This window comes from Melospiza melodia, chromosome 5, assembly GCF_035770615.1.
Source record: "Melospiza melodia melodia isolate bMelMel2 chromosome 5, bMelMel2.pri, whole genome shotgun sequence".
NCBI lineage: Eukaryota > Metazoa > Chordata > Aves > Passeriformes > Passerellidae > Melospiza > Melospiza melodia.
This window is the reverse complement of record NC_086198.1, coordinates 34,789,517-34,816,212: the sequence shown is the minus strand read 5'-3', so window position 1 is coordinate 34,816,212 and position 26,696 is coordinate 34,789,517.

Genomic DNA, 26,696 nt, shown 5'->3' with positions numbered 1-26,696 from the left:
TTGCTCTTGAGGCACTCGTTTAAATATAATTACGCAGAATTTAATGGATGCCTGCTACATGCAGGTACATACTTTGAATGGCATCTCACTGCATTTTTCCATGGCTGGCAGCAATGGATGGACACCTGTCTGCCTCATCTTCCAGGAATATAGTAATGATAATTCTGAGCAGACATTTTACTCATCAAAAGTACCTCTGTTCAAACCTATCCTTCCAAAAATGCCAAAATCAACACTTGAAAATAGTTTACTATATTCTTGGCTAATGTTGTGAAGGATGTCACCATAAAAGACAATGCACTATATGTGCACCACAAAGGAGATGATGGTGCATTGCTGCTGGTTTTAAGGAAATATGAGCACAGATGCATCCTTTCCTTATGTCTCCAAAGCAGTGAGAGGAAGAAAGAACCATACAAATCTCATATGCAACACAAATTTCTATTCTACCAATGTAAGTTAGCTTATTTCTTTTACTTCTGTGATTTAAGGGCCAGATTTCCCAGGCACAGCACAAGAACACTTACAGCAGTTTTATATCAACACAAATAGGTCTATTAAAAATGAGCAGAGGGATCCTGAGAACACCATAGCAGTGACCCAGGTGGAAATGCAGGGTACCCCAGTTACCAGTCCTAATACAAAATTCCTTGCTTTACTTGCTATTTGCAATAAACACATTCAGCACATAACAGATTTGTTATGCCCTTAACACTCATGGACCTTGAGTTAGAGCTCTGACCCAGTTTTGCCCTCAGGTGGCTGACAGGTGTGAGATTCTCCTGTTCAAACCCAAGTTATTCTGTCTAGGTTTCACACAGTTAATCTTTATACTCCTGTGGTATGCCTTAGAACCTTCAAAATGTTCCTGGAATACTGCCAGTAAGTTAAAGACAGGACCATCATCTGGTGAGAGGTCAAGTACCTCCAGAGCTGTTCTGTGCTTTAAATGCTTTTCATTTGAGACTGCTATTTTTCTAAAGGGAAAAACTCCTGCTGCTTTTCTCTCTATGATACATATATTGAGGAGAGGTGGGTTTTGTATGCATGTGTTTGCTTCTTTTTAAGCGGCATCTCTTCCCATATCTCAATAAAAATGAAGTATGTATTTCCAAAAGGAGAGAAATCAGCTGCTTACTAACAACTCTGAATTGCAGAACAAAGGTTAGGGTTGGAAGAGACCTTGTTGCACTCCCCTGCCACGGACCAGGACACCTTCCATTGGACCAGATTGCTCCAAGCCCCCTCCAACCTGGCCTTGGACACTCCCAGGGATGGGGCAGCCACAAGTTTTCTGGGCAACCTGTAAGTGTGCCTGGATAACTTAGGTAGTAATCCTCCTGCAGTTCTTTAGATTCACCCCAAAATCTTTTACAGGCCTGCTTCAAAAGAGGCAAAATCTGTCATTTTCACAGCTGCAACATTTGTACTGTAACAGACTCAAATCTTCTGCAAGGTTTGTCATTCAGAACTCTATTTCCCTCCATAAATCCAGATGGTTTCACTATGTTTTATCATACCATTTCTAACTCAAGGCTTCCCTCCTCATTATGCCTTTCACTCCGGGGTGATTTGGAAGTGTTGATTGCCAACAGCTCTTCTCAGTAAAACAATCCCTTGTCCTTGACCACACGGATCATCAAGTGCCAACAAGGAAAGCCCATCCCGTTGAACTGAAGGCCACATTAGAAAGCCACTCATTTTTCACAAGGTCAGCTGCTAGTTAAGCAAAGATTCCATTTCAGATTTCACAGAAACTATTGTGATCTTTGTTTGGTGTTCTTATTTGTGGGCCAAGTGCTAGATAAAGATAATAATCTTTCCTCATCTTCCAGCCTGAGAAGGAATGTTGGCTGTCTTTACAAGCAATTAAAAAAACTACTTAAGGAATATCAGTCTGTAATATCAATTTTAGTATGATGCTGATAAAATTTGTACCTTTGAACAGCTGTGAAGGTGGTTTCAAGGGTGAATGGTGATTCTGTGTTTAAAAACAAAACCAAAACCGGTAAATAGCATTAACTGTTGAATTTCAAAAAGCATCTCAAAACACCAAGCAAATTACTTATTTAGAGACAATCCTTAGCCAACCATTTCGGATGACCAGACGTGTGCATTACCTTGTAGACACGTGCAATTTGTATTACCTTGATTCCTGGTCCTGTGAGCTAACTTGAAAACCCTGAAAAAGCAGATAGGCAATCCAAATTAAATATCTATACACCCACGTACTTGGAAAACATTCAGGGTAATAGCATTTGGATAAGTTTCAATTTCCAGCAGAGAAAAAAAAAAAACAAGAGCTCAAAAAATTTATGATCATTCTTTTGACTCACAGAATCAATCATCTAAAACACCTCTCTGAGTAGAGATGCATAAAACATCTTTTTATACAAGCAAATCAACGTGTTGTGTTATTGTAAGGACAGCAGCTGAGATGACCTGAACTTTGTGTCACTAAAAGCAGCTACACAAAGAAAGCACTAAAGGAACACTATTACCCACTAAAGGAGCAAATTTCCTCCATTTGTTCTAAGTGCACTCTATTATATAAACCACATAAAACGTCAATATGACTCTCGCAAAACGACAAGTGTGTCACTTGGTATTTGGAATGATCACTACAGCAGTTTTTGAAGGACCAAAAAACTTTAAGCATTCATACCCACATTTAAGATATTTTAAGTATTATCCTGTGCATCGCTAAGGAGTGGGGCAGGATGTTAGGCAAGACTATTAAATTTGTTTTAATAGGCAAGACTATTACAATTGTTTCAGCAAATATTTCTCTCATAGTCCAGAAAACTATGCCTCCATTGAGTCTTTGTCATTAGAATGACTTTAGACAGGAATGATTATTCAGGTTTGTAAACCTGAGCTCACTGAAGGCAGAGAAAAAGGAAGGATAGGAGTGACAGGTCCACATTGCCTGCAGCCATCCAGTGGCAAACCTGTGCTGAAGGGAGGGAAGGGCAAAACAGCAAAATGAATTTCAATGTACAGGCACCTGCAGAAAATGCCACCTGTGCTGGCCAAGACAGGCACAGCATGGGAAAATCATGGGAGTGCTCAGGTCAAAGGAACAGGGAACAATAAGAATGCTGGTATTACCAGAAATGAAGAGTTCACCATAAAACTGAGTTTGGTGATGATAACCTCTCTCCCTGCCCACAAAATTACCACAATGTCTCAGGACACGATTTGAAAACAGCATCTAAACTAAGGTACAGACCATTTTCTTCCTAACAAACTCTGCTTCCCACATTTGAATTCTACCCAAGGAAATCATTAAGCTGTATTGATTTATTGATACAAGAACCTGATCTAATTTGCATGTGTAAATTAGCAGCAAGAACATTTCCCATTACTTTGCTATATGGCTGCAATGACTGTTGACTTAATTTCCTTTGGCACAGCTGTGGTTTTGCAAAATGCATTTGCAACCAGGGTGTCAGCTCAGATTTATTTACATGTTACATATGCTTCGTAAAAAGGTGAAGCAGTGTAAAAAAATATCTGGGAATTACAATTTGCTACCAGGCATAAGGCTCTCAAAACAGAACCCATCCATCCTTTGGAGCACCTGAGTTTTTCCTCTGTACAAATACTAGAGAAAGCTTGAGTCTTTAATTCTCTTAAGACTAAAGGGTTTTCATTGTTTTTGATATAATTACCTTTAAATTGTCCTGTACACATCTAGGTTCTAATAGCTTGTTTATCCTTGTAGAAGGTGAGAGATTAAACTTGCTTGAATATGAAATAGCACATCTGTTTTAGAGCCTTTTTCATTTAAAATAATGGATATTTGGACACTGTGTTACTTGGTTGCTCTAATTCAGTTGGACTCTGTCGAGTCCAAATGCAAAGTTACCATCTCACAGTGTATCTCTCCAACAGCTGCTGAGGATTCAGGTGTTTGAACAGCTGTATTTCCACCACCAGAACTCCAGAAAGGACAAACCAGGGAAGCCCATTTCACTGAGGATTCAGTGCAGTGCATTTTCAGTGCTGTGCAGCGGGAGCTGACCCAAAGGCTGCATCATATTCCAAAGGCTTTGCTGCTTCAAAAATGTGGCAAAACACAGTAAGGCAACAGGCTCCTGCCAGAAATTAACATCCAAGAAGTGACTCTGTTTTTTAATCTGACACATAGCTGCATAACTCTATTTATTGATAGCTTGGAAAGGAGGAATAAGAAAGTGAGATAAAATATAAAGTCACAGCACTAGAATTAACTCCCCAGAAAGCTGTTGTGAAAACAACTTAAATGACTGAGGACACTGTGGCTGTTTACTGATCTGTCCAATACCCAGCAAGGTCACACCTGCTCTGAAGTGGAAATTCAACAGGATTTGGGGTTTTTTTGTACTGGGCAGCAAGTCTTAGAATGATTCGTTTTCTTTTAGGAAAATTTTGCTTAGGAGCCACAACAGAGAAGAAACTCCCAGAAGACAAAGATCCCTTCCACAGGCCCTGTGCCACAGGACCTGCAGCATATCCAAGTGTCACATCCAAAGTCCATGGCAGCACAAACAGCAATCAGGACACCAAATTCAGAGGGCTTGCATTTAGGGATTGAAAATGAAGTACTCCTTATTTATGCATGGTATGCAACGTCACACTAAACCACTTTGCTGGCAGAACACTAGGAGATGACTAGAAAGACTTATCAGCCTAGCTTGAGGGAAAATTTCTCCCAAATTAATATCACTATTTTTTATTGATAGCATTTCACCCACTTATTCTAAAATGTGGTCCAAGGAAATCATTCTGAAAATCATTATCATAATGAAAAAAAAAATGCCAAATTAGCAAAGCCACAACAAATAGGATCTATTACATAGCAATCAGCACAACTTATATAAATGCAAGGCATGTATCAACAACATATTGATTGCCTGTGTAGCCAAGAACAACATGTCTAAGAGGTGAGGTTAATATACATACATGGACTGCCAAAAGGCCTCCTACAAGAACCCTTCAAAGCATTTCCAAACAGTCACTCATGAGAAAGAAGGTTCTCACGTGAATAAAAATGCTGATTAAAAAAGGAAGATATTGAAGGTCAGTGAACAAGCCATTTCTCTCTCCAAACAGAGCTACTCAGCAGAGTCTCCCAGGATTTATGAGAGATCCTGGTGTTCAGCATGTTTTTAAGTTATCTGGAAAAAGGAGCTGAGAGTGTGATGACAAACTTTCAGGATGCTACTGTTATTCATGGTGGTAAAGATAGGAATAGGAATTGACTGAAGGAATGCAAAAATCCTTGCAGCCCAGGGATGGGGAGAGATAATGGCAGATGAAATTCAGGAAGGATTGTTGTAAAATGATGCACAAGGGAAAACAAAATTAGCTCCACAATGCTAAGCCAGCCACTGATAGGCAGGAACAGGATGTTAAGGTCAGGGTAGACAGTGCTGTGAAAACATAAATCCAGTACCCAGAAGTGCAAAACCAGACATGAATATCAGCAATTACTAAAAAGGGAGCAAAATAAGCAAACTGAAATATCATTAGCTCCCTGTGCAAATCCACCACACTGCTACATCTTTCACACTGGATGCAGTTTTGTCCTCCCCTTGAAGTGAGGTTAATTCAGGATAGAGCGACTCCCATCAAAGGAGGCACTGGCTACCCCAGCTCTCCCCAAACCTCAAGAAAATTGGCTGTCAACAACTGCCCTTTCACTGCTGCTGTAAAATAGAGGGAATTACACAAAGTCTAGAATATCTTTCAGTGGTTTGAATGGTTTGCTGCAGTGTGGAGTCTTCTGATTTTGATAAGGAAAAATAAAATAAGCTTTCAGGCCTGAGGATGGTAACAAACAAGGGGAATGACTGTAGTTCACTGAAAAAACTCAAACCAACCACTTTGTATCATCTTTTTTTCCATGTAGTTGAAAGAAGAGCATTTGAATTTATGGGAAATAGCATTGTGAAATTACTAGTAATCCAACACGTTATCTCTCTTACTTATTCTAATTAACCTATGAAGTTGGAGGAGAAATTATTCCTTTGACCTGCAGGAAATAGCTATAAAGAATTTAAGCAGGGATTCCAAAGTGTAGAGATCAGGAACTAGTTGGATTAATACTGCAGGAATCAATCCACTAATGAAATACAGCAACACACAGGTATTCAGTCTCGAGAGCCCAAATGTCAGTGAATCAACAATCTGCTTGCAAAGGGAATTTTTTTTCTGTAGGAACCAGGAAGCTGCAACAGAACAACACAGACCACAAGGTAATCTCATTTAGAGTGGGGGCCCCCAGAGGCAAAAGTAACTTCCTTGCTACACCCATTATCTTCTTTCCAGTCTGTCATCCCATTGCTTTTCCACACATGCCTCCTAAGAGTATTGTGTCCAGCAAAAAAAAAACTACCAGGGATTCCAAGAAACGGAGAAGTCATTTCCTTTTTAACCTCAACAGCTATTCATCTAAAAAATAAAAGAATATATTTTGTAGAGATACCCTGTAGTTCCAAAAGCAAAGTGTTAATATAAATAATTTAATTAAAAGCAAATAGCTGTAGTAGCAATTTATTACAAAGAGACTAATAAACTGAAATCCATGTGTAATACTGCTTTTTAATAAGATATTATCTTAACAAAAGTAATAACCACTGAATAAAGCTAAATGCCTCAATCAGAAAAGAGTGAAAGCAGCTATGTAAAATGTGTGAGGGAAGCAGAGCATCACTCAGCTCACCTAAGCTGGATGCTTTAAGCTTCAACAGTCCATGTCATCTTCATTACACTAATAAATGTATTTACGTGTATATACACCCACAGAGAAGCCCTGCAGCAAGTTACACAGGTACTCCTACCCAGCTGACTTCTCTATCCCATTAAATGACTGCTTCCCTCTCTCCAGGTGTAATGGTGTTCCTGCCCTCTGGCTAGGTGATAATTGAATCTGCTAAACAAGTGGCAAGGAGTTGGGAAAGAAATTATTTATGTTTATCCAAAGAGGAGGGGCTCAATTAACACTTCATTTAGGAATTCAGCTATTGGAATTTAATCACAACTCAGATGTAATCTGAGCACCAAGTTCCCTCCATCCCTCTCTCCTGGTTGCTTTGGTTCTTCCTCTCAGGTCCTAAGTCTCAAACAGGAATTCCTGCTTGGAAACAGGAAGGTCAAAGAGGAAAGCAAAAATCTGAGTAATGGTCTGTTCACACCCAAAGGTCATAACACTAAAATACCTTGGAGAAAAAAGATGCAAGGACCTACAGAGGGTCTCTATCCAGGTAGCAGGGAGTGTCACCAGGAATGGAAACGCAAATTCTACTGATACACCTCTACCTATTAAGAAGCCCTGAGACCATTTGAGGTTGTCTGCACTATAGGAAAAGTAACTCTAATGCACATTACCACTGATTTGGCTCCCTCACAATGAAAATAAACTGAGGAAACAGGATTTGTAATTAAAATTGTTTTGATTGCTCTCCTCTATCCTTGGAATAAGTACAGAAAATTCCACTTTTGTCAAGGAGATAAACACACATTTTACTTCAAAGTGGCTGAGAAGCATCATTGGATTAAATATTCTGTCTACAAGAGGGGAGAAAACCAGTTTTCAGTACAAAAGATAAGGTAATTAATTAAAACTAACCCCAACCAGTTTCCAGTAGCATCATCGGGGATTTGCATGCATTAGCACTGAACAGGCACAGAAACACAAGCTGAAATGGAGGTTTATTGGTCTAGGCTGGGCTCATCCAAGCAACAATAAATTACTCTGGTCCTGATAAGAAGCAGGTATTAACTAAACAGCAATACAGTTCTTGAAACCCCTAAATTATTCCAACTTGGCAAGTTAAAAACATAAACAGGCAGGAGCTATTCTTCAAATCTTAGTCATTAAAAATTACAGCAAATAGACCCATACTGCTATCAGAAATATTGAAAATGTGGATAGCATGTAATTCCTAATCTCCTTAGGTTCCTTTCATATGCTGAAGTTGTTGAAGGATGGACATGAAAGTGTGAATAAAATCTTCTCAAGAAAACCTCTCCTCTAAGTTGGAACAATTGTGGTTAATCCTCCCACAAGTAACACTAAAGATCCAAGGCACTTATCACAAACCTGAAATCTCACAAGTCCTCATCACATTTTATAAAGGAGCTTTTATAGTCAGGGAAAAAAAGGTGGGGGAAAAAAAGCCATTGATATTGTTCTACTCTTGGCTTGTGGTGTGGAAACCCAAATCTCCAGCTGAACTCCAGTGCTTTGGAAAGCTGAATGGCCCCAACTGAACTCCAGCATCAATCCAGTGCTTTGGAAAGCTGAATGGCCCCAACTGAACTCCAGCATCAATCACCCTTTCCCCAAGGAATGCCCAGATTCCAAATTCCCAGATTCCTGCCTCAGGCCAAGCTTCCCTCCACTCCAAGGCTTTGAGCAAATCCCATCTGCTGTCAGGGATCCATTACCACCTGAAGCTCAGAGTCCTTGAAACTGTCAAAATTCCCAGGAAGAACAAGTTCCGAAACACTGAGCTTCTAACAAATGGTGCATCCCTTCTTCCCGAGGGTGAATCTAACCATGTTCCACCAGGAACATCTCACAGAGGGCAAGCGAAGGGTAACTGTAACAAAGCAAGAATTTCCTTTCCCTGCACCCCCCTGTCCTGAGCTGAAAAACCCCCAGTCACTTCCAGGGCAGTTCTCATTCTGGTGCACAGAAATCCCGGAGTGGCCTCCCCCACAATGCTCACATTACTCACAAGAATGGATCACAACCATTTCTGCAGTCTATCACATTCCAGTGCCTTGGCATTTATTGCTACAGCTTTTCCAATACTAATGCACACCCATCTGCTCACACAACCCCTGCATTTGGTTTTTCCAAAGAATTAGGGGTCAAATCTCTAACTGGGGGTGCAGATAGTATTTTTGAATCCGGAGACAGAAAGGGCAGGCCATGTGCAGAGCTCTGATTCTCTCACCAGGTGTCTGAGCCCCACTGTCAGATCAGGAGAGGGGTCTGGAAGCAGCCCCTGCCTGCCCCAGCACAGCCCATCTGTACCTACAGCAAGTTAGCTGCTGCTGCAGTCCTGCTCTCCCTTCCCTGTGAGCTCTCACAGCTCTGCAGGTATCATCTGGAAACTAAAAAGCAATTTTACAGGTTTTGACACACCCAATTTAAAATACAGCAAATCAAAGTAATTTAGATCTTTTGATAATGCTTCTCAGTATCATATTCACTGGTTTAAAAAAAAACCAACAAAACTATTAACAGCGGTTACTACTAAGGAACAGGCTCCTGCTCTTCTGGTCCATTTAAATCAAAGTGTCATTAACTATAACTAAATTAGTTTTATCACCTGAAGGCTCACAGTCCATCTTTGACCTGACATCCAGCATATTAAAGGCTTCTATAGCTATCCTTAACACTTTTGAAATTATGAGCATCAGGCAGATCATATTTATTCCTGCTATCTTTAATCCCTTGACATCATCCCTTGGAGACTGCCTTGGTCATTTTTCTAGTCAAGAATTCCGCTATCTTCCTCCAAATATTTATCTCCATGTTCTCAGTACATCCTCTCCAAAAAATGGTTAACAAATAGTGGAAAAAAATTACACTGTCTTCTTCAAAACAGTAAACTCTTGACCATCTGGTTATCCACAACCTGCATGTGTGGAAATGATTAGGGGTCTACTGCCATGAGATGCAACTTTCAGATCAGAGACTAATCTCAATTTTAAACACAGTAAAGAGCTTACACAATTTCAAGATGCATCTTGTCAGTCTGGTGCTTTATGTCAAAGAAGAAAGACTTGCATAAAATTTAAAAATCCACTCATACATAAAACTGATGTGCAAAATCAATGCCATTGGAAGAAGTCAAGTCTGTGTAATTGCTGCAACAATAATATTTTTTAAAAACAAAACAAAAAGACCACCCCCACCAAGGACAATTAGGAGTGACCCATTATTTTATTATTAAGGCATGGAAACAACATGGTTGTAGGAGTTGTGTCTATCTTCCTTTAACAAAGGAAAGCTAAATTGAATGTTATAGGAGACAGTTTTAAAAAAAACCTGCAGGTAAAACTAGACTGAGGCTAAAATGTATAAATCACTGGAACACAATTCCCAAATACCAAGAAATATTTAAATAAAAAGATTTGACACCACTTTTAACTGACCAGTAAATCAGTTAAAACAATTTTTCCTGATCAGTAAATCAGTTAAAAGCACTGTTGGGGTTTTTTTTCTGTTTAAATCAAACTATTCATCAATAAATAAATTCACAGTTACCCAGTAATTCTTAGAAAGACTGATTTACTGCATGTTTAGCAAATGGGAGAGCATTCAGCCAGGCTGCAAACAGCACCAACAGGTCCTGAAGGAATTAATTCTGTCCCTTACCCCTCCCCTGTCACCACATAAGAACAGCCATCATCAGTTCCAACAAACTACAAATACTAGTCTGAAACTCTTATTCTGCCAACTCTTTCTTTCACGCTCTGTTAAACCTCATCCAGTAACAAATGGAAACAACTCATCCTGTAATAGTCTCACACTCAAGAAGGTTTTAGAAGCAGCAAATGGGACACAAAAATTGAAGGGAGAAAGTAGACAAGAGCTGAGCAAACAACTGCAGTGTTGGGCCACCTCTGTACTCTGCAGAGCACGTAACTGAGAGAACAGGCTGGCTGTTCAGATCAGCTCTTCTTCAAAGCTGCTGCTGATTATCCAGTTGGACCTTTTCAGATCATGTCAGAGTTGCATGCTCATTTCCACAAACACACAGTCAAGTAGCATTTTTTACTAAACACAAAAATCCTCCTTTGCCTACATTGGATAAGGGGAGAAATGTTTTTGTCTGGAGGAGAACAGCAACAAGGAAATGAAGGGAAAGTTTTGCGCACCTGCCTGCAGACAGGATGCACCCTTGTTCTCACTCGGGGTTTTACTTGATAATCAGTTGCTTGAAAGAATCTTTTGAGGCAAAAAAAATTTACTCACTTTTTTATCTACCTGGTCAAGTTTTATTTTCTACTGAGTTTTTAAAAAAACACCAAGTACAGCAACAAGAAAGGCGAGGTAGGAGCAAAGAATCCAAATTATTCCCTTGGGATCTTGAAAATTACTTTCTGAATAAAAACACTGGTTGTGCTTTTCTAGTTACCCTTCGCTAACACCACAGATGAAGGACAACAAAAAATACATAAAGGCACTTACAGAAATGAGCTACACTCCCACTATTGAAGGCTGTCATCTTCTGGTTTAAGCAACTGGAAAATTTTGCTTGGTTTAATAAGACATCTCCAACTCACAGAAAATGTTCACATAGAATAACTTAGGAGCCCAGCACATCACACATCTAACTCGCCTTCATTACCTTCAGTAGAGATGAAAAGCCATTTCCTCCATTACACTTGTAGCCCATTGCCTCTTGTTCTGTCTCTGGAAACCACTGAGACAAGAGCCAGGCTCGATCTCTATACATGCACAAACATCCATATTTTGGCAATGCAACCACATCCTGTTACTGTGTGCCTCCTAAGATGTGCCATACAGAACATTCTGCCAAACAGATCTGTCCCCAGCCTTCTCTTCAGAAAGCTGAACAGCCCCAGCACTCTGGCTCCCCTTATTTCCCATTTGTTTCAGCCCCCCTAATGCTTTCTGGTAGCCCTCCACTATTACTTGGGGAGAAACACCAAAGAAAATTCCCAGTAAATTAATTTTCTACAACAGGCTAAAAGGAAAGAACTCCCCAGCCATGGGGAGAACAACAGGCAAACTTGATGGAAGTGCCCAAGGAGGCAACAAATCAAAAATCCAGGATACCTCTGTTCAAGTACAGTCAAGTGGCATTTTGAGAAGACTGAATATGAATGAGAACAACATGACAAGTGCACTAAAAACCAGAGTCACAGAGAGAACCTTTATGAATGGCTGAGTAACAGCACACAGAAAGAACCATCTTGTTTTGAGAACAAGGAAATATTCTGGAATACCAACAAGCCCACAGAGCAGTGGAAGACACCAAAAACACTGGGGAAGGTGCCTGGCTGGCACTAAAGGGTACAGAGGAACAAGCTCTGTGGGACTGTGCAGCTATTAAAGGTGAAATAATCTTGAGAAATAAAAGGAGATGAAAAACAAGTCAAATGCAGAAGCCGTGACAGATATGCAAAATAGTCTTTGTAAAAATGATAACAGCATGAACTAAAATGAGGTCCAGGTTTTAAATGAATTTTTTCATCTGGCTTTCCTTGTTATGGAAGCAAGAGCAGGCAGGACTCTGCTCTAACACAATGCAGTGGGTGTTGGATTGTAAAAAAATGCCACCACTGGTCCAAAATCTTCCCAAGAGAGAAAGACCTCTTTGGCAGCCACAGTTATACAGTATTTCAGGTTGTGACTGCAAAAAAGCCACTTTTCAATAGTGATTATAAACCACCTTTCCAATATCTGTCCGTGAGAAAAGGAAGCCACAAATAAAATCTGTTAGAGCTTAACTTTGGACAACAGGAAGAGTTTAAACTTGAGGGAGACAGTACATCAAAACAACAAGCAAAAAGATAAAGCATGACTTCACAGAAGGAGTTTAAAAATCAACCCAAAATGGCCCATTAGCACTTTGTAGAAGTTGAGCAAACAGACAGCTGTCAAATGAAATTATTTCCCTGCAATACTAGAATTTTAGTGAGGAAAAAAAAAGAGTTGGAAGTACTCCATAATTTGTACTTTACAGAGCTTGGTAACTCCTGTTAACTTGTACATAGCATTCAATGCCTGATACTAGCCATGTCAGTCCACCTCCATGATGACATGAAAGTTTAATAACACAGGCGCTATTAGTTTCAATTAAAATCATTCATACTTGTGACTTGCTGTTTTAACTTAGTATATTTACTTCTTATTGCATTAAACTCATTATAATGACCTCCCCACACCAATGACCAGGATTAGGATCAGGGTGTGATCAGGGATCAATCTCATGTACAGCAGCAAACTCCTGCAAGGACCCAAAACTCTTTCAGTACCGATTCATCTCCATGCATCTTGTGGGCCAGATGCATTTGTTATAAAACCACAGTTCTTCAAAATCTTCCAATAAATTATCAGCTCAAGTATTTCTCATGCAAGAGTCACAATTATCAATTATAATACCCAGGAGCATTTTTAAATTAGGGAGAGAAGAAAACATGAATTAATAAGAAAATAATTAAGATAACTAATGAAGGCTAAGCAAAAACAAAGCAGAGCCAGGTTAGACAGAAAAAAGGGGTTTGGGAACAAAGCACAAATCATACAGTTTAATATGACCAGGCAGAAAAACACAGAGAAAAACCCCCACAATCCAAAGACTGGTCAACCAGGGAAAAACTGACTGTAAATTGTAAAGACAGAACCAAAACAACATGGTCTTATGACAAATAGTTGCTAACCAGTTCATTCATTACGTTATCTGTTAAAACCTTTTATTTTAGTAGCTTTAAGTAAACCATAGGCCCAGTAAATTTATCTGTGTCTCAGAACTGGAGAGGGGAAATACTGGTTTATAATAAAGTGCATTTTTGTTCTACTACATAGAAGTTAGCACTGATCCATGTAGATAGACCTGCAGCAAATGAGCTAGTTTTCCAAAATTCACATTATTTGCACGGGGAACAGCTGTAGGCATGAACACACAGACACAGAAGACAATGGCAGATTCGCATTTATCTCAAATGTATTTTAGCTGAAGTCTGACTGCAGTGAAAAGCAGGGTGCCTTGCAAAAAACTTTTGCAACTGTTGGCTCTAATCCAAGCTCAGAGCCAAGCAGAGCTCTTTCCATCTGCTCACTGTCTTTTCCCCATCATGGATGGGATTAAGAATAATTCACAGTGCAAAGAATAACAAAGTGGCTTCTTACATTTTTGTTACATGGGTTATCCATCATATTTTCATGGCAACAACTTCCTCTTCAATGGATGAGTCCCTTGGTCTACCAGCTAGCAAAATGCAATTTATTTTTACCTTACAGTGCAACTCTCATTTCTCTTTTTATGAATGCCTCTGGGCCAAATTCACAGAAGAAATGCTTGGGTTGCAGAGCTCTCTCCAGGAGCAAACCAACAGCCAGCCATTGGCACCCTGTCCCTGTAAGCATTGCAGCCTGGTTTCAGAAGGCAGCAGACCCCACACTGGCTTTATCCACGCCTCCACTGATGTGTTTGGGTTGTCTGGTCAGGCATAAATTTACCAGCCACAGGATCTACCTGAGCTTCCATGAGCAGCCCCTCAAAGCTCCAAGGAAACAAAACCCCTTTAGAGAAACATGCCAGTGCACAGTGATTGGCAGGTCTTATTGGGGAACAAGTTTAGATAATTTCTTGCCTTAGAATAAAAATAAACACATCAAGGTTTAGCACGCAGGTCAGCCGTGAATGGTCTAGTAACAAAATTTTAAGGACAGCCCATAGCTTTCCAGTTCCTCCTTCTCTCCAGTCCTGTTTCCTACTGCTTAGGAGCCATCCCACATCTTCTACTCTCAACATATTCACCTCTCCCTCTTCTATTTCATTGAAAAGCCAAGGCAAATGTGCAGAGAAACTTCAGCTCATGGAGCTGTTGCCAGTGTCAGGACTTGAGACAATTAGAAACCATTTTGGATCTTACATTCTGTGAGAACTTGGTCATGGGAAGAGCTTTCACCTGTAGGTGACCCCCTTGGCAGCAGCAAGGTGTGATGTGAGCAGCTCAGTCCCACTGCTCCTTTCACAGCCATGAGCAAAGCACTGGCCCTGCTGGAGGGAGGTGAAGGGTTAATTGGAAATTCAGACAGTGCTGCACTGAGGCTTGAGGATAACTGGCTGCTCTGAATATGCATTTCCAGGGCTTATCAGGAAATGGAGTGGAAGATGCAGAGAAGGCAGACAGAGGAGCTGCTGGGGAGGTGGGAGTTACCCAATTAATTTTCTGGTGTGTCTGCAGCAGTCTCACAGCTCTTGGAAAGTGGTTTGTACTTCCAGGGATATTGTTTAGTTAAAGAAGAAACTTAATCTCTGAAAGGTTATCTAATTCCCCCCATGAAACTGTTGAGTTTAAAAAGCCAGGCTGGGTAGAACAAACAGGATTAAGCACTAAATGTTCACTTAAATGTTCATTTAAGGCATTTACATTCCTGACTGCATGGAATACAAATTATAACAATTAGACCAACAATGAAGATTGTCATTTAAGCCAAAACTAAAGACTGACAGCTCTATTCATTGGCTATGCTGCTATAACAGGTGTGAAACATGACTGTCATCCTACACAGCATGAGAAATCCTTAATTTAGGTTTTATTCTGGCCCTTGCAACAGTTCAAGAGCCCCTGTTCATGATCAGTCACTCACACTTCCAGCCACACAAGTCCAGCTGCCATCACTGCCTGCAGTGTTTTACACCAGAATTTATGGTATTGCACTGCTGCTGGCAGCTTTGCTCCTGGAGAAAAACTAGGTTAAAAACAAACAAAAAAAACCAGTTCCATTTTTAATTCAGCAAGTTTGGCCCCCTGTAACATCAAAGAGGTGTTGATGGGACATTGCCGGTTTTGCCTCTGAGCCAAAACACAAACCCCAGCTGAGCACCCTCTCTTGTTCTCCCTTGTCTACATTTTTTCTAGTCCATGCCAAACAGGGAGAGCCCATATGTGCATGGATGAAACCCCCAAAATCTGACAGTGAGCCTATGGAAAACTGCTGAATTTGAGACCTGGGAAGTTCAAGACAGCAAGTATCAACCAACACAACTTCCCAGCCTCTGCCAAAGAAGTGATCAAAACTCTTTAATATCAGTTATTCAAGGAAAAAAACCCCAGATTATTCAATAAAGTGAATTTTCCCCCATAAATGAAATACATTTTACTGTGATACTTACCTCTCAGATACTAAGCAACACTCTTCCTAAAATCTTTGGCATATCTCTTCCTTTTAAATTACATGCAGATTTAGTTGAATGAATTTGTTCATAAGTTTAATTTTCTGCCTTGAGGTTACTTCCATCTTCAGATAACAAAATAAATTCTGTGCAAATTTAAAATGTAGTTCAGTAGTATACTGTGAATAAAACAGCCTGCTAGGCTAGAGTTATTTTATTTGCTATGATTTGGAAACAATTCCCATTTCCCATCAAGTTCAAACATGGATCAGTGATAAACAGTTGCACAGAATTTTTTTACCCCAATTTAAACCAGAGCTGTGACTCAGCAGACGAAGAAATCTTCCAGACATCAAATGAAATACAAGGCACAAGAGACATCTGGAAGCTACTTGGAAGCTGGAGTTGTTTATCAATCTCACAAACACCTGGAAGATTCAGGTTCAAAGTCTGACACCTGAGAAGGCTGACAGCTGCTGTCCTTGGTCCTGATGACAATTGCCACGGTTAGGTACAGAAATTCTGTAAAGGTCACTGCCACATGTAAATCAAAGACTGGGCAATATTTGCTAGTTTCATTTGGAAAGGTGCTGGAAAGTTTTCACCCTTGGCATTTTTTAAAGCATCAGACAAGTGTCCTTTTCTCCTCCTGTCTGAACACCCAAGTCATGACAAAATTTTTGAGTGTACCAATTGAACAGAAATTAAATAAGTCATGCATATTCTATGACTCAGATGGAGAATGCTCACAGCACCTGCCTAGGCCTGGGGAGTTACTATCACCCTTATTACTCTACAGCTCTTATTAATGCCTGTGCAAAGTGTTACAAAGGTATTAAATATTTTGCTTACATTATTTGGCAAAGAACTGCCAGAAACTTAAAATGCTTTGAGTTCCCCATATAAGAGAATATCAGAACAATTAGAGAATATTAAGTTTTGCTGAAAGCTATTTCCCTCGCATCCTTGCTCTACACTTCTGCTCAGCAAAAATTTGCTAGAAACTTATTTTGTTTGTTTAAACAAAAGTGGATTTAAGAATGGATTTATAATAGTATCACACAGTATGGGGGAACAGTAGAGGACTGGGGTTATCAAGGATGAAACAGAGCTGCAGCTGGAGTGAGGCAACCAAAAGACTGCCAAAGTAAAACACAGCCTGAAGATGTAGCATGTTTAATCTTGGTTCCAAGTGAAATTACTAATTTAAATATTCATCAGTATATTGAAGACAAAATTGTAAAATTAGTTTCTTACTCTCAGGTGAGCTGCCAAAGAAAGCCAGAACCCCCAAACTGTAGAACCCAGAGGAAATAAGAGCCTGATCCAAACTACAGCACTACATCCACCAGTAAACTCTAGATTTCCAGCCCTTGGGGATATTCCCAGTTCCCTCCTGTGATGTGCTTGGATGTACCACACAACCCAAACACCAGTACAAACACAATGACACAAGTAGAAAAGCTGACTCAGGCTGAACCAGTTGCTCCCATCTGAAAGAGTTGAGGGCTGAGCAGAGGATCTGCCACATGCCAGCACAGCACCAACCCCGTGGGCTCCTGGAGTTTCCCACCCAAACTCCAGTCATGGCCTAAAGAGCAAGAGACCTGCAGCTCTTACAAGTGACACCTGAGAACACCTCAGTTAAAGAGATACTCATTTGACTGAACATTAGACTGCAATAAAGAATTCAATGCAGTGACAGGAAGAAGAACCCAACCCATCCCTTTGCCTGCAATGAAGCAAAAATCACCAGAGGCCAGCATCATCTCCCAGGCTGCCCGTGCAGGCACAGGTACCCAGAGCTGTGGCAGGATGTGAGACGGAAAGGGGACACACACAGGGACTCCCCTGAGGTGCACTTGGCACAGTGGGAAATGCCAGCACAGCCTTGTCACCCAGTGTCCCACTGCAGTTCCATGGCCAGCGACACAGCAGGACTGAGGGAAGGCTTCCAGCTCCTAGAGCTGCCTGAGGAGCCAGAATCAAAGATTTACTGAATAGAGGCAGAGGAAAAGGCTTTCACTACACTTGTGCAGTATTCCTCAAAGCCTCTGCTGTAAAGGCAGCTCCAAGAGCTGGGAAACACAAGACTTGCTTCTTATGTCAAGTTTTCCCACAGAACTACCTTTTGTTGCTTAAATCTGATCTAAGGTTAACAAAAACCTGTCAAGCATTTGCAACTGCACTTGGCAATTACCCCACTACATGAGAATGTATGCAATGTAATCTATGGCTTGTTTCTTTGATGTACAGATTTTGGTAACCAAATGTGATTACTCTACAAAAGAAATTTCTAGTGCTGAGATGAACTCCAAGTACAAACCTCCCAGATGCTCTGCCTCCTATTTTTCTAGTTTAAACCCATGCACTTTTGGCCTTTCAAAAACAATTAAACTGGTTGACATCTTTATTACATGTTAAGACAACTGAGCACTTCCAGTCCTCGCTGCAGCATTAAATCCTTCATTTAAAACACCCCTGAAGTTCAGGACTCTCCAGGGCAATACATTTCCTGCAGCTGAGATGTCCTTTGCATCTGACAAAGCTCCTGCCCAAGGAGGCTGCAGAGGCTTCACCCTCAGAGGTTACTGCAGTTACTGAGTGGGAGAAGCCCAGAATGACCCTTGCTGATGTCAGAGTCACCCCTGCTGTGAGCAGGGGGCCAGGCTAAAGATCTGCTGAGATCCCTTCCACCTCAGATTAACCCAGATTTAGCAAAACAGATAATTCATTTCCCTCCCCATTTCCACTTGACTATGGACTAAGAAACTTGGGATGCACAAGCAGTGCAACAAACCCTTTGAGAGCAGTAACAAACAACTCTCTGGTGGATTCCAAGCAGGAAAAGATCCATGCCACAAACTAAAACTTCACAAACAACCCCCAAAACAACAGGGAAATAAGAACACAAAGTTAGTTTTCCCATCAATTAAAGAACTACCTTGAAAGAGTTACATCAATTTTAACAACAAAACAAGTGGAGGAAGCTGCAACATAAGTATTCACAGGATGCAATTTTTAGACTGGCAAGAAGCCCTCAAGCCAGAAATGTCAGGCTGTGTACAGCACACCATGAACAAAGCAATGAAAGGGAAAAGGAGTTATTTTGTTTAAGCATTACCTTTTCTCACCTATATTTAACTATAATCATCTACTACTCTTACTTTCTAATTTTTTTCTTACAAAAGAAAAATTGGCACCCAGCTCTTGACCTTCAGAACAAACAGGATAGTAATTTGTTAAATACCATCTCTTACTGGTTCTTCTTGCATAATGCCTATGGATAAATGTCAATCAAAGCAGCAGAACAGATAAAAATGCACTTTCTGGCTTCAAATGTATAGAAATTCTTAGATGTTTTATGTACTCAATAATGGATTATTCTTTTTATGTGTTTATTTCTCTTGGCTCCCTTCCTTCCACAAAGATATGCAAAGGTCCTTTCCAGCAGGAGAAAGGAATCAACACAGCCAGAAAACCTCTCTGGGCTGGCACAGAGCAAAGCATTTCCCAACTCTGTGGACAGAGGAAATAAGGAGTCTCTCTTTTACCTCTCTAGAATCCCAGCACTCTGAACAAGAAAGCCAGCCTTTTAAAAATTGCTTATTTGGATACTGTAATGCAACACACTAGTGCCATCTGTTCCTCCTCTACGTCTCCATTTGAAGGCTTAGAGATCCACCTAGCCCTTCCAAAACAATTGGTATTTAGTGCTCCCAAAGCTGAAGATTATTAAAGACACTTGTTGAATTCTCTCATTAGGAATACCATAATTAAGCTAAGCTGGACCACTCGCAGTAATTTAATTTACAAGGATGTCAAGGTGTATCCTGTTTGACTCAGGCCAGTTCAATGGATTTGTGCTGAACTCCTAAATCTCTGACTAGCTGGAGCCATCATGAGAACCTTTGGGCTGGCAGCAAAGTCCTACCCCAGACAAAGCAAGAGAAATCCAACAGCCTGGTGAAGGCAGGGAAGGCACAGTGCATGAAAGCTGATGCATTTAAAACGTGTGGTATTTGGCCAGAAGAGAACTGCACACCACTACTGCTTCCCATAGCAATCAGCCATATTCCCAAACCTGAAATGGCCTGTGTTATTACAGGCAGCACCCACATTTCAAACCTGCATGACTGAATTTCAGAGCCTAATGAATTTTGACCACCTTAAATTTGCAAGGGCCACATCTACAAGCAGCCCGAGAGGTGTGCACTCATCCATTTCAAGAGATGGATTTTGAATTGCCTCACTCTTCCTCAGGCATGGATGATTACAAGTGTTGATTTGGACTAAGTTGTTGCTTTTCCATGAAACAATAAGACACTGACAATCAAGTGCCTCACTACAAAATTAGGGGACAAAGTCAAACATGGGATGGACTAATGACTGGCAATGAAGCAATGAGCTATTTAAGAATTATCCCCATCAATTCCCTGCAAAGCTGAGAAATTCAGGGCTGCACAACAGCAGGAGTCCAGAATTGGAGGAAAGCAGAAATAAAGGTCAAAACCAGATGAGAAAAACAAGAGGACACAAACCCCCAAAAGTACCTTTTCTGCCTCAAAAGACTACTCTAATTAAGTGTATTTATTACTTCATACACTTCTCACTTTCATATATTTAAGTGTGGCAGAAGCCCAGAGGGTTGCTTGCTCCATTAATGAAGTTTTGCTAGCATCCTCCCCACCCAAAGAGAATAAAGGGAATGCGTGGACCATTCTTCTACAACAGCCTGGACAAGGACTTTTGGGCTCTCCTCTAATTCAGGACTTCTAAGCAATCCAGTCTTTGGTTGGAAAAAATAGACTATGACCTCCTGGATTGCAAGTAGAAGAAAAAAATCATCTTATTGGAAACCATGATAGAAAAGAAGAATTAATTCCCCTATATATTCTAGGGACCTTGTTATCTATTTTGTATCCCTCCCTTTTTTGAGGAATTAAAGTAGCCTTTGGAAACAATTAGGATTTCCTGATCCTAACTGCTGTACAAACAAAAGAAGAAATTTATGCTTGTGATTTCATAAGCCACAATCATTTAGCAGTACTTATTATGAGGTGCAGACAGAACACGGATTACCCAATGAGGATGAAGTCTCAGCCATCGCAAAGTGTCTCTTTGCCATAACCTCATTTAAACCCTAACCACAGAGAAGTGGAACTATCTTCCCATTAAATACCTTTGTGACAGTTTGCGTAACAAAACATGAATTCTCTTTTTGTCCCTTTCTCTCTGGATGTGAGCAGATAAAATCTACAAGAGTAATTAACTAGATGGAAAAGAAACATTACAGACTCCTCAAATAACTCAGCAGGGTAAATTATGTATTTTGCTAGCAAAAAAAGACTTTGACAAATGTCAGTCACATACTGAAAACCCCTTAAAAAGGAAGCCTGAAAGCTCTAGATACAAATGTCATCATAGTTAGATATTTGGCATTTTCCTGTCACTCATGGACAAGCATTTCATTGGCACTTCTACAATCAAGCAGGCTGTAATTCAAATCATTATGTGCATTTGTTTTTAAGTAGATACATTGTATAGTCAGAGAATGACAGGGAAAACTCAGTTGTTATATGTTGCAAGTACTAATTCTATTTTTCTCTTTTCTTGTACAAGCTCTCTTATAAACTAATCCTCAGATCATAAAGTTGTCATCGTAGGTTGGAGTAGCAGAACAGGCAGGTTGCTATTTTTCACATGTAGTTGTTTTCTCCTCCTCTATTCCCCATGAAGCCCAGCCCAGGAGGGCAGCTGCCACAGGGCTCTACAGACAAATGCAATCAACTCTGAGTAACTACCAACAGGAACAATGGGATTTTCTGTAGGTGGTAAAAACAGGAATGTGATTTTTAAGCATGACACAGTAATGAAATAATCTTATTAGATATCACATACACCAAAGACAACAATAAATTTTCTTGGAGACATCCTTAAACTCACTGCTGTCAATTTACAGCCAACACCCCAGGAGCAGACTCTGCATCCCAACTGGATGATCACAAGCTTGCCGTGTGCTGCATTTACCATGACTTGTACTGGCAGCCCAATAAGAGATTATTGGCACATTTTCCCAACATATTCTAAAGTAAAACATCCAATGGCAGCAACAGGTTTCACATAGCTCTTGAACAGCTGCCATCCAGATGTATACAGGAGACCACCACACTTCTGCCTCTCAAAAAACAAGTCTTACTGAATCCATAATATTTAATTTTCACAGTTTTATACTGTTTCATACAGTCACCACAGACAGTGGCACTTCCCCAATACAAGTATAAAAAGATGAAGCAGGGCACCCTCAAAAATGCACATCCTCACAGACATCAAATCTGTGCCAGACACACAGATAAAACAACATCTGAACTGATACAGCTGCTCGCCCTTTGGCACCCTCAGAGGACAACACTGCAGACTGATATTGAAGGAGGAGTTCACAGAGAATGTTCACAATTAACTTTGAACTCACTGCTCACAAAATGACTATTACACATCTTGGGGGTAAAACTCAGCACAGGGTGAAAACTGGAAAGCAGTCCTGGCAAGGAAGATGTTAAAGCAAAATACAGCATTTAAAGAATTTTCACAGAAACTGAAGAAATCACATGTAAATTCTGTTTCTGTAACATTAACTGACTCAAGGACAAAAATTTAACCTGATTTCATGCAGCTCAAGGAACAATCTCTTCTAATGTGCTTTTCTGTCACTACAGACTGGTGGATCGATCACATCTTGAGCTGAGCTTCACTCACCACTGAGCCCCCAGTCATCTGCCCAGTTGGTTTGTGTGGCACAGCCACTGACCACTAACCAGGTGTGATCCATGTCCCCTGCAGTGCAGCAGCTCCTGTGTTTAGCCTGCCCCAGACCTCAGGAGTGACAAATCCCTGTCAGCACCCCTTGGCACCGATGGCCCGAGCAGTGGCACAGCACCTCTGCCAAGGGTGGCTCCCATGGCACACGTCCATTGTGGGGTACTGGGGAACTTTCTGGCACTTTGGCTCCAGCACAAGGAGAAGGTCTCTGCCAGAGGAGTCCTGCAAGGAAGATGTTACTGGGATTCTCAAGTTGTACAGGCCCAGCTTTTTTTACCGCTACTGCTCTAAAAATACCTATTATAAGCATGGTTAATTTTACTGTATCTCAAACCCACACTCAGAATCACACAAGGGAAATGCCTTTTTACCAGAATATTTCACCATCATGTATTTCACAAAAGAACTAAATGGGAGCTACCAGGCTGCACTTTATAACAGGTATGAAGTGGTGGTGATCCTGGAAAGGGAGAGGAGCAGCAAAGCAGAGACAATGAAGTTACTGAGCAGCCAAGCTGCTGCTTGGCATTTGTCCACAACATCCCAAACTCCATCTGCTACAAGAACTGGATCTGGGATCTGCTACAAGAGGATCTTGATGTGGCTTTTGCTTTGCCTGTGCTACTCAGAGGCTTGCAGTGGTTATTTGGAGTTACAGAATGCAGGAGCAGGCAAGGCAGCATCTTTCCTCCAGCTACTGCTTGGAATCACAATGGAGCTCCTGCAGCAGCTGAAACAGCAGTGGGCTTGTGCAGAATGGGCTTTGGTGAACTAGTTGAAACATCTTCAATTAATAGAAATCTTAGAGCTGAGTGGCTCAGACTGCCAAAGCTGGATTGAGAAAGATTTTGTCAGGAACACCTTTTTTTATTTTTTCCCCTTTTCTATCCAAGAGTGGGATAAAATGAGTCTTTCCAAATGCCAAGGCCTCAGTGCTTCATAACAAACCCAGCTCAGCAGTAACACACTGGATGGCAGAACAATGGCATTACACAGCCTTTGTCCCTCCTAATTTGTGCGATAAGGAATGAAATGAAACTCTACATACCATAAACATGTATTTCTTTTTAGTGGACTAAAAAAAATTCCATAAGGATTCATACGGAACTGCTGATGGAGAGGACTACCAGCCACCACACCATCAGCTCCTGCATCTTATGCTTGGAAATCAAACACGTTGTATAGAAGTGATTGCCCTGGAAGTTACTGGTACATTTGAATGCAAACTACCAAACCATGAAAAATGAGGCATCCACTTGCTATAAAAATAAATTAGGAGGCAATACTTTGCTGGCAAAGCCATTGGAGTACCATAGTTCATAACTATTCATGGTACCATTAACAGATGTCTTTGCTTGTACTGTGAGCAGCCTCATGATATTGTCATATTCAGCAGTATTTTATATTTTAAAGTGAGTGCAAGCAACTTTGTTTTAGAATGCAATAAAACCTTGCCTGATGCAGAAATCCCCCGGGAAATTATACAATAATGTTACCTACATAACTAGTTTTCTTCTTATGAAATCATGATTCCCACTACACTTTTAGAGCTATTCCAAGTATTGTTTAACATCACCATTTCCATGTTAATATCTCAATAAATCACAGAAATACAATACTTTATATGAAAAGTGAGCTGCACATTCGGGACCATAAGTTTTCCTTTCTAAATTAAAAGGGGAATGAAATCGATGCTGAATGTTCTGGTTGTTGCTCAAGGGTAGTAAAAGCACCCAAATGCTCCTAACAAAGCAAGACTACTCACTGTGCACACAGACACACACCAGGTACTGTGGAACATTGCTGAACAATTTAACTCTGTGCCAGGAGAAGTGGGGAGCTGGAAAAACAACCCCCAGCCTCAGTCCTTCAGAGATCACTCAGAGCTAAAAGCAAATTGTTAACCCAACTGAACTTCCCACCTTGAAGGCACTTGTGAGGCTGCTGTTTCATTTTTTCAAGAAGGATTATTTGGAATCAGTACTGGAGCAAAGGCACACCAGGACTCTCACACTTCTTAAACAACATTTAAATAATGGTGAAAGATTTCATGTCTTGTGTCTCAAGCACTGCCACAGTACATCAGTGAACTACTCCTCACCCCATGCCTGCATCCGTGTGCAACTTTTATATCATTAAAAGAACATTTTCAGGGGGATTAATTGTCCCCCACCTCTTCAGACCCTCACTGGAACTCCCATCCACAGCATGCAGATTTTTAGTTAAAACTTCATTTCTACCCTTTCTCTAGAGCTCGTAATCAGCATTCCACTCTCCGTTGCTGCTTGCCAGGCAGGATTACTTGGGGAAGGCTTCAAACAAACAGGCAAAGGAAAGAAGAGCTGCGCATACATCAAGGACATGTATTGTAAATTTGTGGAAGATGTTATGTATTCATTTAGGCTTTGTTTCAGTTCTGTTTAAAACACTTCCCAGCCCTGTATACTGTTATCATCATACTGCAAAGCTCTCATACCTTCTCCTTGATTTCTCGTGGACAGATCCTCACAGCACTGACTCCTCCTTCATCTTCACAGCCAACAGCTCCAACTCTCTTCACAGCAAAACCAACAAACCCCAACTCTTCCCTCACCCAGCTCACCCACTCTTTCATAGCACTTGTCTTCTTATTGAACACACCTGTGGCCTGTTAAGGGCAGGGCTGCTCCTGATCTTTGGTGATCAGTACAGCTGCAACCCCTCAGGTGTGAGACTACCTTCTGCGCTATTCTCTTACATTCTGTTCCTCCACAGCATACCCTGCTGATCATCTCTGTACTGAGTTACACAAACCCATCATAGCCACCTTGTTCCCCTGCAGGGGGACACCATCTTTCCCTTTCTGGGCTTTCTAAATAACAACCAGAAGCCTAATGAAGAGCTATTATTTCCACAGTAAGTAAAAAATGCTCCAATCAGTGTGATAATTATGGCTAAATGTTACATGGGTGATTATTTCTATGGGCAGGGAGAAACACTGAGTCTTTAACCAAAGTGTAAGGCCTGTAGATAGTGCTCCCTGCTATTTCCATAACCCATCCTGTTTATCTCTCCACAGTGGTCTCCAAAACATCACACAAGTGGGAAAGCAGCCATGAAACCAGGTTTGGTGGAGACAGGGATGGGCACAGCTAGGGCCCATCCCTGGAGCTTCCAATCCACAGGCAGATGGTGTCTGGATGGGGGTCCCCAGCGAGGATTCTCAAGAAAATTATGGCATTTTAGTGCCTTCCCTGACAAGCCAAGGAAGTTGGCATCCTTCTCCACAAAGAGCTCTTATCCCTTGGCTGCTTCCATTCCCAGTGGCAGTTTGGGGAGGAATTTTGTCCAAATGCTTTCTGGTTAACTGAGCAGGCTGTATCAGCTGGCACGAGGCTTGGCAGCTGCCTGAAAGAGCCCTGAAAGCTTCACAAAATTTCTTTTTCCATCAACTATTTTAAGAACTTGTCCCCACACATATTTACCCCCCTAAATACTAATTAAATTATTGCATATTCTATTTAATGGCATACCAATTACAGTGTCAGGCAAAGGCATATTGGTACATAGCAATGAGGGTGTCAGGCTTACCAGCTGCTTTTTTGAAGCTTTGAGAGGTCTTGATGTCATTCACACCAACTGAGGGATTTCTTGAAATTAAGGCAGCTTTTCTTTGTGTGTGCTAAAACAATTTCTCACCTAGCTAAAGCATCACATCTTGTGAAAATGGCAGATTTAAATTGGACACAGAAAAGTGGGGAACTGTGAGGCCTTCAGCAACCTGCCAACATTCTGCACCATTCCAAGTTGTGTCCCTCTCCTCCCTCCCTGTATGCCTTTATTGCCTGCCTGGAATCAGGCTGGGTTAATTTGACCACGTGTATTGGTTCTCAGTTAGTAAGAGAAAGCAGCACATTATTGCTAGAGAGTTACAGAAGTGTCACAGAGCCAGTTCAATGGTGCTCACTGAGCCCAAAGCCATGGGGCACAAGTAAAGTGCCCTTAAAGCTCCCTAAACCT